This window comes from Mauremys reevesii, linkage group 3 (genome assembly GCF_016161935.1).
Source record: "Mauremys reevesii isolate NIE-2019 linkage group 3, ASM1616193v1, whole genome shotgun sequence".
In the NCBI taxonomy this organism is placed as follows: Eukaryota; Metazoa; Chordata; order Testudines; family Geoemydidae; genus Mauremys; species Mauremys reevesii.
In genome coordinates, this window is record NC_052625.1 from 94,959,744 (window position 1) to 94,972,592 (window position 12,849).

The 12,849-nt window shown below is 41.6% G+C and overlaps 1 protein-coding gene across 8 annotated transcripts in view; it reads right to left on the reverse strand.

The window, feature by feature from the left end:
- TIAM2 (TIAM Rac1 associated GEF 2) overlaps positions 1-12,849 on the reverse strand; it is a 260,221-nt gene that overhangs the window by 188,191 nt on the left and 59,181 nt on the right. For 6 of the 8 annotated variants that reach the window (XM_039528198.1, XM_039528204.1, XM_039528196.1 and 3 more), the window contains one exon: positions 3,003-3,178. The gene's annotated coding sequence lies outside the window, so the exon portion shown is untranslated. Of the gene's footprint in view, positions 1-1,779; positions 1,834-3,002; positions 3,179-4,754; positions 4,865-12,849 lie in introns of those variants that run through there. The other 2 variants (XM_039528202.1, XM_039528199.1) reach the window with 2 other exon arrangements.

Sequence of the window (12,849 nt, forward strand, 5' to 3'; positions counted from 1 at the left end):
ACACTGGACCCAATCCTGCGATTCTTCAGCAGGCAAAACTCCCATCAACTTCAGGATCGGGCCCAGTATAGTCTTTTCTTAGTTTAAAAAATATATATCAAGCCAACCAAAAAGGAAAATAAAGGAACAATCCCGGTAGATTGTTTATGCTATACGTAATTTGACGTCAGTCACCTAAAGGGTTAGATCCCAAGAGAACAGTCTGGCCTGAGCAGGGTGCAGGGCATAGGTGTGCTGCTCCTGGAATGAAGGCTGTGATTCAGAGAGACCATATGCCCACTGCACCACTGCCATGCTAGCTGGGCCACAATTTGACCCAAAGTGATTTGCTGGTTTGGAAAAGCAATCCTATTTGAGATTTTAAAAAGGGACACCAATTCAGAAAAAAAAAAAAAGTTGGAAGTAGCTGCCTGTATCCACCTGCCAATATTTATGGCATTATAATAGAATTTCATGTTTTGTAAAAGTTACTGCCTTTTGTTTCTTTCAGTTCTACTAATCTTAGGCATTACTTGTGACAACAGTAGGAATATAAAGACCAGGGGCCTAGTTCTCTTTGATCCTGCACCTTGTATAATCATTTACATCTGTGCAAAGCAGATGTAAAATGCTATCAAATCTGAATTCTCCACTCACTGAAACTCACTGTAGCTTTTTACACTCACTGTACAGAAGCATAAATGAGTATGCAATGGGACTATGACAGAATGAGCGAGGTTGAAAAAGAAGGGCCTTAATCCTCTGCACAGACGAGTGAGGGCTCTGGACAATCCAGCTCCATGTCAGCATGATGCACGCAAGTATTCACAGGATTGAGCCTTAAAGAGGCTCGACGGAAGCAGCTTTATTGAGGTTAGTCATGGGGCTCCTCCTGCACAGTCCCTAAATAGCTGTATTTCTTTTGCTAATTGTTAGGCACTGCAGAACTCAAACTGATTTGCCAATCAAGAACTTTGTCCTCTGTGTCACCACACTGCAGAGTCCACAGAGGAAAATGCAGCAGACGCCCCACCAAAATACGCTACACCCGCTGACTCAGCAGCATTTGGTGATTAGGAGCAGACTGCTGATTGAACACTATGGTGTATAAAGTTTCCTGTTCCTGTCCCACCCTTTGTCTGAGCAACCTGCTTCTTTGTTGGGCTCCTACTCCTTGTTCTTGTTACCATGTCTTGTCCCCGCTCCTGCTACCCTGCCCTGATCCCTGCTGCTGACTCCACCTTTGACCCTTGACATGATTTCTGACTCCAACGCCAGCTTAATCCTTGGTGTGGCTCGAACTCTGACTTGGCTCTGACCCTTGGCATGGCTTCCGACTCTGATTTTATACTTTAGCATGATTCACAACTGTGACTCTGACCCACCTGAGGCTCTCACCATTGGGTCAGACAGCCTCATTATGGCCTTGACACTTATAGCTCAAGGGACCCCAGCAGCTCCACATAACATATATAATTATGTCAGTAAAACAGAACTGTGGAGCAAGTCAAAAGAATCAGAAATATGAATAAAACAGCCTACCATCACTCCTTTATAAAATACCCTGGGTAAACATCTGCTACTCCTTCCCATTCATGTATCACATATCCCCCAAATCAGATGGTGCTGGCCAGCCTGGTTCAGGTCTGGTCCATACCAGCTGGGATTTCTTCCTGGAGGGTTAGGAAACAGAGTTAATAAAATACATGCACCTCTAATTTTACTAATAATTACATGAAGAACTAAATAGAACTTTTTACATTTCAAGGACTACAATGACTTAGAATGCAGGGACATTACCTGGCTGATTCTGGGAAACCTTCCCCGGAGAGTGCATCAAAATCCCTCTTCCCTCTAAAAGGTTAACAAGCAGAGGACAGACCAAGAGGGATTTTACAGCTACCTGGATGGCTGGATGTCCATCAAAGGGAGCTACTCCTCTCCTCCCCCCCCCCCTTCATGTATCACAACATCTTTAAAATGCCAAGAAACAATGCCAAGAAAACCACAGCAGAAAAAAAAAAAATCACACAAAATCTGCATCAACTCTTCATAATGCACCACAGACATTGATATCTTCCAAATGTTACACTGACCCACAGTCATGAGCTCCAAATGGTGAGTACAGCAGAATGATATAATATGCATCATTAGAATTAGAGTCTAGTACAGTGATTCTCAACCAGGGGAAAGCATATTTCTGGAAGTACCAAAAAAGTCTTCCAGGAGGTACATCTAAATATTTGCCTAGTTTTACAACAGGCTACATAAAAAGCACTAGCGAAGTCAGTACAAAACTAAAGTTTTATACAGACAACTTGTTTATACTGCTCTATATACTGTACACTGAAATACAATATTTATATTCCATTTGATGTATTTTATAACTGAATGGTAAAAATGAGAACAAAACCAATTTTTCAGTACTGGTGTGCTGTGATATTTTTGTATTTTTATGTCTGATTTTATAAGCAAGTAGTTATTGAGTGAGGTGAAACTTGGGGTATGCAAGACAAATCAGACTCCTGAAAGAGGTACGGTAGTCTGGACAGGCTGAGAGCCATGGTCTAGTATAATTATTTCCCTTGGGGCAGTAGGGGATGGGGGCTATGCGTTGCAACTCTTGAAAGTGACTTCATAATGTAGATACTGGAGATGGTCAACATTATTTTCAGCGGAACAGTTTTTTATGATATTCAGGGATGGTGTAGATGGACACCAAAATGCTGCATCCAGCCCTCCTTGGACAGAGGGCCATTTGCCACAGCATGAGGCTGTTAGTAGCAGGGAAAGTAACACCCAGAGGAGATTTTATTATGAGCAAGTATAGACAGGATTTATCTGTGCTACGATACAAATTTACAAAAAACTTTGGTCAAAGACAACTCTTTCTGGAGTCAAACGAAACACTCCCATTGACTTTAATAAGAGTTGGATCAGGGATAGGTACAGACTATGGATGGTTAGTCTAACTATTTTGTAACTAGGTTTATAAATTGAAAATTAAATACAAGCAAACAAACCTTGCATCATTTATTTGCTATCTGGCTCCTTTGCTTCCCACTCTTGGCTTCCAGCTGGGTCCTGAATTAGACGCACCCAGAACAAGGAGTATTTCTTGTGCTTAACACTGCCTCTGCTGCTCCCCCAGTTGAGGAATTCTTGTGTTGTTATTCTATATTTTAGTAGAGCTGTCAGTCTGAAAAATAAAAACATTTGAACATTTGTAAGCATCAAATTGCTTTGGCCAGTTAAATTTTCAAAAAGGTTTCACATTCGAAACACACAGGTACATATACAACTCAAGTAGCTGGGTAGCTTTAGCTGTATGTTTTGTACAGACATGCACATTCTGTGTGGGAAATTCAGATGCACCTATTGCAAATGGCTTTGAAAGCCAGGGGCATATTGCAGACTGTCAATGCAGAGAAGGCCAACCTGCAGCAAGAGAGTCAAGAGGAATTACTGCTGAGTAATCCAGAATCCCTCCAGAGGAGCACACGGTGCAATGTCAACTCCATCACTCTTGCAATAGGTGCAGAATGCTCTCCCCTCTCTCCATTCACGCAACTAGCTCTGCTTGCTGGTCAGTGTGTGGGAGCATGTCCTACACCAGTATAGCCTCATCTGGATGCTTGAGGCACTAGCGAGGAACAGTGCCTGCTAGTGCCTCAACCATCCCACAGGGATCGCACCTTACATAGTGGCAAATTATGGAAGTCTTTTGTGTCCGATTCTCATTTGTGTTCCCCTATAAGGCTATGCACAATCCATCCTTTGACGTTATCAAATTTCAACCATACCACCTAGACAACATCTGCATAACAAGTCAAAAAAAAAAGCACTCCTGCCATTTTTCCTGTCCCAACTGTTTGATTTTACAAGCACTTCTGCTTCTAGAGCAGACCAGCTAATCTGCTGCTTTTCCACCTCTACCACCTCACAACAATGAAACTGAAGGCACCACTGCTGTGCTTCTCTACCCAAATAAAATGAAGATGGTGCATAACTGAGCTCTGAGAGTCCACCTACACAGCAACTGGGAGGTGTGACTGCAGCACAAGTAAGCTAACCTGAGATAGTTTTGTACCAATATATAGCAGAGAAGCAATGACAGCAGCACAGGGCAGCCCCCTGAATTCAAGCCTGCTCAGGACCCTGGGTATGTACTCGAATGGTATCACAGGCAATGCATTAACAAAACAGCAAACACAAATTATTTCCCTAAACTACTGAGGATAAATGTGTTTGATCTTATGGGGAAAAAAATGTGAATATCTTGTTAACGCTCTAATTCTATGCATAACTAATGATCTCCATCAAAAAGCCTCTAAATCTCAACTCAGCAGTTTTAATTAGAAAGATAATCATTCATTAAAGCAGTTGAGTGGCTCAGGAAAAGTCTTCATTGAACAGAGATTGTTCCACACTAGAGAAAAACTTGCACTAATCAGTTACAGCTTAAATGCCTCATTTCTTTATCCAAATAAAAAAAGCCTTCAGCATTGCTTCCTTAGTACTTTAAAATAAAATCTTAAAGAAGGTTCTGTTTCCCAATTCTGGACTTCAAAACTATGGGTCCAGTTCTGTGAGGCACCATGTTCCCTCAAAGAATAGAAATGCTTAGTTGGAGCTTTAACAGAGATATGGAAGTCTATACTCAGAAAAACTCAAACTGGCTGCAGATTAGTTAAAAATAAAAACAAATTAAAAACACGAACAGGAAAAGGACTGGATACCAATGCTAGGCAGAGTGGGGGATGGGACACCATTACCTTCTTCCCTCTTGCAATGTTTCTACTGAAACCTTATTTACATCATCCTGTAGAATTATGTTCTTACTCCATGCAGCCTACCAAAGGATAGCCCACAGAGCCCAGCACTGCCCTCCAGTTCTCCACACCTCAGATATAAAACGTCTAAGGGTTGGACTACATGTCCCCATATTCACTGTTCTGTAATGCTACTGTTAATTAATGTTTATTCTTTGTTCAGTACCACTTAAGCAGTAGGCACTACACAGCACACAAAACCAAAGACGCTCATGACAGACTTCCCCATTGACATCAGACAACACAATGCATGATCATCATCCCGTCACGTCATAAAGAGTCAAGAGGGGAAGCTGCTCCTACATGGGTATCCTGTTTTTTAAAAGCAGAAATGTGCAGAAGTCAGTAATTCTTGGGTCACCTTTCTGTAGCTTCCCCCCACCCCGCCCCCCATGGATGATTCATTTATTCTACATCTCTCTTATTTCAAGGTACTAAGAAAAATTAAAGAGAAAGGAAGGAAATAAGTTTTGTGATCTTGTTTGGCTGCATCTATTATCACAGAGCTAATATAGCAGTGCTCATGATGCTGTCACCTCAGGGGGAAGGAGTGTTACTATAGCTGTGCAATGAGGCAGGCCAGATGGAGAATAGAATGGAGGACAGCCAACAATGGCTGAATAGGGGGAACAGAAATACAGGGATTGGTCCTGTGCTCATTGAAGTCAATAGTAAAACTCCCGGTTACTTCAATGGCGCAGAATTAGGCCTATAGAAAAATGGAGGCCTCAGTGCCGATTTTGAGCAAACTGTTAATTTCAAACTTTTTTGCAATGGAACCAACTAAACAAAATAAAAGGTTCCTCCCCACAAAAAAGTTTTTTGGAAATGGAGACAAACTGTCTTCCTTTTTTACTTAAAGCAACGTTGTAAACTATACAGTAATTACATTATATAAGCATCATCTATGCCCATAAAGCAACCATTGCCATAGTAGTGCTGTTAATCTGGTCACTGCATCAGAACTCAAATGGCAGAGGGGGGAGGGGTGTCCCAAGAGACAGCAACAAACAGCACTATTATGCAGGGGAACTGCAGATGTGGAAAGCATCTGTGTTACTAGCACTGAAAACTGGTTGAGAGGAACATCCATAATAATAGGGAATTCTTCATTTTTAACTTTTAAGATCTAATGGTGGACAGTATAATTTTGGCATGTGTCTATCTCCCATATTAAAAAAATCAAAAACCCGTGAACACAAATTTTTACAGTTCTTTGGTGTTCTTACGGAATCCATCAACACAGAGAGAAAAAGTGAGAGAAAGTTATGCAAATTAGATGCAAGTCCTCTATTCTAGCTAATGTCAGTCTCACACACTTTGTGGTGCTTTATATTATTGCACTGGTAACATTTTTCATATAGTTGATACTACATTTTAAGTAATGACATTCATTATTTGTCTGCTTTAATATTTCTAAATGTTTTTTCAGTCATGAGGAGAATGCATCAAAATGCTGTCTTTTCACTTAAGCAGAGTTTATGAAATACTAGGCATTGCAAATGGTGCTAAGACAAACTGTTAAAGAGAAACATTCAAATTGTTCCTGCCCATCACAGCGCCTTTTCCAAAATTCATTGAACTCATTGGAAAATCTCCTACCACTGACTTCCGCGTGCATTGGGTTGGATCTACAATTTGCCACTGATTAAATATAATCTAAAAAAAGCAAAACTTGGAAAATCAAATGAACCTGTACTCCAGGCACCAGCGAAGCAAGCGCATGCCTGGGGAGGCAAGCCCGGGGGGTGGGGGGCAGGAGGAGGAGGAGGGACGACAGCGTCAGGACGGCAGTCAGGGAGCCTTCGGCAGCGTTTCAGCGGGAGGTCCGCTGGTCCCGTAGCTTCGGCGGAAATTTGGCGGCAGGTACGCTGAAGGTGCGGGACCGGTAGACCACCCATAGAAACGCCACCAAAGGCTCCCTGACTGCCGTGCTGGGGGCAGCAAAAAACAGAGCAGACCCTGTGTACTGGATAATTGTTTTACTTCACTTTACAGTCCATATGCTTTTACCAATTAAGAACAGAAGGCTGACACTGATGATAATGTTTTCATCCCCATAGCTTAATTAATGACTTTTTTTCCGTGTCAGAATGTTCTGGTTTAAAATATGCTTGCTTAGTGCTCTTGAACAAAAGCTTTTCAGAACAGTGCTAATGGCTTGGAAATGCTGTAAATACTAAAAGGTGTGCCTTGACTACTGCACATGTTAGGAAATCCATGGTAACATTCACCTAGGTATGAAATGTGAGCCTGGAGGTGTACAAAACATCATTTTTAATTACTGTTAGTACAGCAGATGACTAAGACTGTAAACACAACCTAGTCATTCATGCTCAAAAGGCAATTTGCTATTTCTTGTGATCCTATGGTATTTCTTACACACTGATAACTTTTCAGTACAGATGAATCACATTAACTCCGTAGGTGCAAGAGATCAACAAGTTGTGGATTTTTTCCCCCCTCCAGAAATATACATAGTGCATATATTGGTCACAATTACAATAACTGAAGTACCTCAAAAACAACTTTCTAAAATGTTCCTACTGCTGCTGCTGCGATTACTGAGCACTTCTCAATGAAGGGAAGTGCTTTTAGGCCTTTTAGAAGAAGTGCCTTTTAAGGAAGGACTTAAACTAGGAAAGGGTAGAGATAGGGCAGGTTTAGAAAACTTCACAGACCAAGGTACAGAGAATATGGTGGGAGTAGGATCCAGAAAGATAAGTTGTGCCTTTAGGCACTGTCCTAAGAAAGGGATGGTGTATACGCTGCACCATCTGAACAGTAGCCCCAAGGAAGCAGTGTGCCTCAGATGATACCCTTCTAAGGCCCCCAGAGAAGTCCCAGTATTGCTAATGTCAAGCACTCAATCATCATTAGTTAGGCCCCTCAAAACCATGACACCGTCTTAAAAATCCATGAGATTTTATAAAAAACAATACCTTTTGGATTAGTTTAATTTACCTTTTTGAAAAAAATATTGAGTGTACACTCAAGTTGCAGTTTCAAGCTTCTCTCTGCAACCATAAGGACTAGAAACAAATTTAAAAAAAAAAATGAAAACTGAGAGTCCCATGTATTTGTTTGACTCTGGAAGCCAAGGCTTTAAGAAAAATGAGACACTCACTAAAATCATGAGAGCTGGCAACACTCCAACCCAGAATCTGGTAGACATAAAAGTGGTTTACCACCACCTTTGCCCCATACACTGAATTGCACCTATTGTGCTGTGCGCCTCCTGAGAGGAGCAGTACTTGGAAGCTAGCTCCAGAGTTGTACTCCCAGCTCCGCCAGAAGTGACCTCTCCATTACTGCATCCATAAAATGGGAACAATGACACTTTCCTTTTGAGTACCATACCAAGGCCAAAGGTCTTACTGAATAATAAGGGATGTGAAATGCACAGAGTTATTAACACTCATCACTGGAAGAGCTGAGACAAGGGACCTCACAGTCTCCTCTGGGCTCCCAACATGTCTTCCCCTAAGCCAGTGGGTCTCAAACGGTGGGTCACAACCCCAAAGTGGGTTGCAACTCCATTTTAATGGTGTTGCCACAAATGTCATTAGACTTGTTGGGGCCCAGGACCGAAGCCCGAGCCCCACCGCTTGGAGCTGAAACTCAAGGGCTTCAGCCTTGGGTGGTGGAGCTCAGGCTACACTGTCCCGTCCTGTCCCCCCTCCCCCCGCCGGGAGCTGAAGCCCTTGGGCTTAGGCTATGGCTCCCCTGCCCAGGACGGTGGGGCTCAGGCTTCAGCTTTGGCCCCCTGCCTAGGGTGCCAGGGCTTGGGCAGGCTCAGGCTTCAATTCCCCTCCTGGGGTCATGTAGTAATTTTTGTTGTCAGAAGGTGGTCATGGCGCAGTGAAGTCTGAGAACCCCGGCAGGGGAAGCAGTAGCTGCTGATGCACCATTGTCCCATTCAGAGCTCTGTGCCTGTGAGGCTGGAGCACAATTAATGCAGTTCAGAGATTTTTAGCAGCAAGCTTCTTTTGACCTACTCTACTGACTATGTGCAAATGGCAATTTTCAAAGTCTTGTAACTTGTACAAATCAGGGCTGATTTTAATGAGGACAGCATAAGGCACCATTCCTGAACCCAAGAGGATCCCCTGGTCAAAATTTCAAATTCATGCTCCAGACCCTGGAGGCATTTTAGAAAGTCCTCAAAGAAATGGTTGTTTAAAATAATAATAAAAAAAAATTACATTGGCAAACCTACCCAGTTTTCCCTAACTGCGTTCTTGGAAACAGCTGAACCACTTTTGCTGAAACTTTCCAAAAAGAGTTCTGTCTGTGGCAGACAGCACGCATGGAAAATGTTAGCTTGAATGGCTGAAGTTTGGCAAAGTTAAAAGCAACTGAAAATGGGCTAATAATGGAAAATGTTAGGCAACTAGCAGTTCCAGCTCCACCTAGAATGCATATATTGCTTTAAAACACAGAATGATCATGGATGTGACAAGCCCAAAATGCCCACCTCATTAAAGTAAACATGCTCCTTTTTGCATTAGTGCCCCCATGAGAGAAGCCAGCACTACAGTGATTTTCAAAGTGCAGTACAAAGCATTAGATACTCATATTTCTGTGTAAAAGAGAAACTATCATCATCATGGGTCTAGCAGGGACATCCAAGACCCCCTTGAAGAAAGAAAGACAGATAAACAACCCATTGCCTCCTGAAAACAGATTACTGAGCAATTTAAATGCCAGTCTCTGATGTTCAGCAGCTCAGTAAATTCATTAGCAACCTAAACACAGAATTTTTGGATTTAGTGACTGTCCTTCCTATTACCAAAATAATTTAAAGAAAAGATTAAGAACAGATAAAGTTATCACAAATAATTAGTTTCCCGTTAAGGGACTGATACGATGTTAACATGATCAAAATTAGGATTTCTGCTAAATTCTAGTGTTCATGGGTGTACTCCACTTTTGAAGAAAAATAATCATGAAAACGCTCCTTGCAAAACCTAGTAATAAGTAGTTTGAGACAAAATCTCTAGCAATTTCTCTGTCAAAACTCCCATTGCAGACACTTTAATGTGCCATCAGTATGAGTTCTGCCTAAGACAGGACTCCCAGATTTGGCCCATGCCCTGTATATTTAAGTCATTCCAGCCTCAATATTATGCAGCGCCAAACAGCAACAAAACCTAGCATTATTTAAAACATTTGCATGCCAGATCCTCCAATTGCAGGGTGCAAGAGCCAGCAGGAAACATTGGTCATTTTAGTAACAAACTAAAATGAAATGCTTTTTAACTTGGCTTTCTTGTATCATTTACTTTTTATAGCTAGATTTTCAAAACATAGTAATTGCTATTTATATTATACAGATTTAAACAATATTTAATTTGCGAGTTTCCCCTATATATAGACTTCAATTTACTAAAATAGCAGTTTGCAAGATCCAAAGCCCAAGGGTGGAGACCTAAAAATAAATATGGATAGTTAAAGACCTGTTATAACACGTATGATAAGAAATTTTGTTCTTTTCATATGAACCATAAAATACCAAGATTGGGAAAACCACAAAACAACCCACCATATTCCTTTCCCCACCGCCACAAAAAGGATAGTTGCATGGATAGTTCAATGCAACCGCTTTATAAACCACATATTGGTTTATAAAGTATTTAGCCATATAAACCTATCCTTAAGTGTCTTTTGGCTCAAGCTGTTCCTGGACTCATGATTTCTTGCTACATATGATTTAAAAAAAAAAAAAACCACCATCAATATCCAAGGGTTAGTTTTAAGGAGCAAGTAAAGTATTGAATTTTGCTATCCAATTAACTATTTTTGAACTACATAATTGTGCATTAAAAATGGCAAAATAATTTAGGGCCAGACTTTGTTATCCTTACACCTACTGAAGTCTTACTCACCAATTGAAATATACAAGATCATCTGCACAGTAAGGTAGTTATAATTAGTAATCAGGGTGGCAGAATCAGGTCCCTAAAGTTAGTCTTTACAATGTATAGCACACTAAGTCTCTGTTCATATGCAACCAGTAATATGCCACAAGAAATATATTCACATTCAATCACACACACTGAATGACTTTCTGCCGCATGGACCATCATAGTCTCATGAAGTTGCAATATTTTAACTGAAAGAAAAACTTAAGACATTAGAGAGAAACACATAGATCAGATCGGATTTTGATCTCACACCTCCAGAGATTCTCATGTTCCACAGGACACTGATTTTATTGGAGTTTCCATACTGTACATTTACACTGATGTGAGATCAGAATTTTTTTTTTAATAGATCAGATTAGACAATTAAAAACCTCTTCAACATCAATGTGTTCTTCTCCATTCTTCTTGCTGTTTTGCTAATCAGAGATATTGGTGCTTAAACAAGTGGTTCTTCCTCCATGCCCATAATTTTTTACCTTTTAAATCTTTACAGTCAAATGATGAACTTGTGACATAACTGTTCCCACAGCAGCATAATGATTAAACAAACCTTCAGAGTAGGTTAACACAGGCAAAGCTTGTGAATTAAAGAGACCATTCAAACCCAAGCCTCTTCAACAGTAAAAAAGGCAATACAGAAAGTTAACAACAATTTGTATTGCTCTTTATATGTACACTGTAGTTACATACACGGAAACCTAAGATGGTTCCAAACAGAAATGTACATTTACTTTAGTACATCTAAGGTTCTCTAACCAAGCTGAGGAAAGAACTCTGCTACATGGCAATGAAAATGTGCAGAGGCACTATTTTGCTGAAGAAGCACTACCCATTCTAACAGTTACTGAATTAAAACCAGTATTTAAATGGCAAAATGAACCTTAAAGTTTACTCTTCATCAGATAAAAAACCTGTGGGGCGGATGGAGCCAGGGTGCAGGGGGACTGCCTGCGCTGCAGACGTGCCCCGGCTGGGCGGGGGGGGGGGCAGGGAGCGGGGGGAGAAAGAGAAGGGGGGCAGCCAGGGCTTCAGCGGGGCGCTCGCCACGCGGCCCCGACCGCCGCGCTGTCTGCCGGGAGGGCTCCACACCGCTCCGATCGGCGGGGAGGGAAGGACGTGGGCTGCCCGGCTTGCTGCAGACCTGGCACCGGCTGGGGCAGAGGGAGCGCCCAGCCCGCTCCCAGCAGGGCACTCCCCTCCTCCGCGCCGCGGCCCCCTACAGGGCGGCCAGAGCGGCAAACAAACAAAATAAAATAATAAATACAAAATTTTACAAAGCACGTCCACCCACCCTAGGATTGGGCGGAATGCCACCCCGTAGAATCTGCCACCCCAAGCACGAACTTGCTCGGCTGGTGCCTGGAGCTGGCCCTGCTTCTGCCTGATAAGCAGTAGGCAATTTTCCATATAAGGTGAAAAATGTGCTAAAGCAGCTCAGACAATACCATTAATTCTTAGTCACGTCTTAATATTCAAGAACATAATGATCATATAAATCAACTTTTCAAGAAACATTGAATGTCCATTATATAATGCAATAGCTATACATTTTATAAATCAGGATCAGTGCACCAGGAACTTTAACTATTTCATCCCTTTAAACCACATATAGAATCTGAGTAGTATATACAAAGTGACAAATTACGAATTGAACTGTCCCAGTTTCATTCCTGAATGCCCCCTGCACTTTACCTTACTGTGATAAGCCTGCGTGTTACATATTCTTACTAGAAAACTTGCTGTTAACAGTTCATCTAGAATTGTAAGTACATCAACAGAGGAGAAGGAGGAGGAGGAGGAACAGAAGAGGGTTGTAAGCCTGATTGCTAGCAGAGCCAGAAAACTATCGGTCATTGGTTCTGTATAGTCTCCAGGCTGATCATAAGCATGATAGCACACAGCCAGCAGGACATAGGCACATAACTTCTACTGACCTTTGTCATTTTAAAACACTGCTTGTTATGTAGAGGTTACACTGCTCTACAGCCAAAATGCTTCTGAAATAAATGTGGTCAAACTTTACTAATTCTGGGTCACTGAGAACGAAAATGATGCTTAAAATTGTTGATTGGCTCTAGTTTTCAAAGAAATGCTATTGGGTCAGTATATAC